Raw genomic sequence first — 2585 nt, 5'->3', positions numbered from 1 at the left:
TTACAAAAGTAACATTTGTTCAAAGTCTAAGGTATCATCAATAATAAGCCCTTTGCCCAATAACTAAGTACAATCAATGGGCCTAACCATATTAATTCTCCAAAATGGTGCACACATGTGCACTAAGCTAAAAATAATGTTGGTAACTCCAAATGTCTCCAAATATTTCTCGAGCTCTTTGACATCTTTGCTAAAGACTAGTATATCATCAAAGAAAACCACTACAAAGTTTTTATACTTGAGAAAGATCCGATTCATTATATGACTAAAAGTCGCAACATTAATCAATCTAAAGGGCATAACCAAGAACTCATAATAACCGACTTGTGTCCTGAAAGCTATCTTGTACACATCTTCCTTAGCCATTCTAACTAATGATATCCAGATTTAAGGTTGATTTTACTAAATATCCTAGCTCCCGTCAATTTGTTTAATAAATCATCAACTCTAGGAATAGGATATTTATTTTTCACTATGATATCCAGATTTAAGGTTGATTTTACTAAATTTCCTAGCTCCCGTCAATTTGTTTAATAAATCATTAACTCTAGGAATAGGATATTTATTTTTCACTATGATTTCATTTGTTTAATAAATCATCAACTCTAGGAATAGGATATTTATTTTTCACTATGATTTCATTTAATGCATGGTAAGTCAATACACATGCAATATGTACCATTCTTCTTTTTCACTAAATGCACAGGTGCTCCATAAGGTGAACTACTAGGTCATATCAATCCTCTTGCTAAAATATCTTCTACTTTCTTTTGGATTTCCTTTTGTTCAATCATATTCACTCTATAGGGTGCTCTGCAAGGAGGAGAATTTCTTGGCAATATCTGAATCTTGTGATCCTCAAGTCTAGTGCTAGGTAGTCCAAGTGGCAATTTATCTATGAAATAATATGAGAAAAGATGGATGGTGAGAAGGATTAGTTGGTGTTGTCTCTGAAGCAGTGACTATATTAACTATCACACTAGATAGGTCTTCTCTTACTTTATCAAATCCCTCGTTGCTTATGTATGGCTAAGTAAAGGGATAAATTCTCTTTCCTTTTGGCTAAGAAAAGGGATCAGTTCTCTTTCCTTTTGGATTTTTAGACAAATGGACTTACCATTTTTCTGAATCCACGTCTCATGAGTGTCATAATTTATTTGTGGATTATACTGATGAGGACAGCAAGGCATACCTAAGAGCATATCTACTCCTTGTAAAGGTGCTACTAGGAGTTATCCTCATAGGATTGAATGGTCATACCTAGGTCTTTAACCTCTTTTGTGTAATTGTACTTCATGCTCATAAATACAATTTTGACCTTAAAATGTGATGAGGTGGATTCAAACAAAACATTCTCATAACTCTTTCATATATAAAATCATGTGTGCTCTCTTCATAGTAGTTAGTTTGTTCGTTGTCCTCTTGCTTGACATATGTTGCTATAAGGTGCCCGTCTTGCATAAGAACTACCCCAATGCCATGACCACTAGCATCAGTTATTATTACAAGTATAAAGAAAAAGTTCTATCAAAGTTAGATAGTTGCATTTGTTGTGAGAGCTTATTTTAAAGCTTGAAAAGATTTCTCTTATCACTCAATCCAATGAAAGTTTTTAGTCTTCCTTAGGAGTCTGGTAAGTGGATATGCCATATATTCGAAATTCTTTACGAACTTTCTATAGTAACTACACAAACCCAAGAATGATTGAGCATCATATATGTTACGAGATCAAGGCCAAGTAACAATACTCTCAACTTTTTGAGGATCAACTTGGATTCCTTTCGCAGAAACAATGTGACCCAAGTACTCAGTCTGATCTTGAAAGAAACTACTCTTCTCAAGATTGAGGAAGAGTTGGGTTTCCTTCAAAAGAGAGAATACTAACTCCAAACACTACAAGGGATCGGGCTCAAACTCGCACTCCTAGCCGCTAAAAATGACTTGTGGAAAAAAAGTAACGGGCGAGCCCATATATTAGCGCATGTATCATCGCGGCCAGAGACATACGTGTAAAAGCGCGTGTATCGAAATAGTCAGATGCGCTGATACACGGGCGTATACACGCGTTTTGTCAGTTTAGCTGCGCTTAGACGCGTTGATAGGAGGGTGTATACACGCGTTTTGTCAGTTTAGCTGCGCTTATACACGCATATTTCACAGAGTATCCGTGTATATACACGCGAGTTTTCTAGAGTTGATGCGTATATACACGCACATTTCACAGAGTATCCGCGTATATACACACGACTTTTTGCAGAGTTGACCTGTCTATACACGCGAACAGAGAGCAAAAAAAAAAATCCAGAGAGTGCTATTTGGTACCTGATGCTGTTCCAGCATTCCAACACCCAATAACACTCTGGATTTTTTTTTTGTGCATTGCACCATCCACGAGGAAGATTTAAGACAAGAACGACATGAATGCATACATTGTCAATACACAATTCAAGACAGACATGAATGCAATACACAATTCAAGACAGACATGAATGCAATACTATCAATTCACGATTCAATATTACTATCAAAATTTTATGTGTACACATATATACAAGGGAGTCCACATGTCGAAGTAGCCCATGGCT

This window comes from Cibotium barometz, chromosome 59 (genome assembly GCF_041138505.1).
Source record: "Cibotium barometz isolate CiBa-2024 chromosome 59, ASM4113850v1, whole genome shotgun sequence".
Taxonomy (NCBI): Eukaryota; Viridiplantae; Streptophyta; class Polypodiopsida; order Cyatheales; family Cibotiaceae; genus Cibotium; species Cibotium barometz.
Note: the sequence above shows the minus strand (reverse complement) of the source record.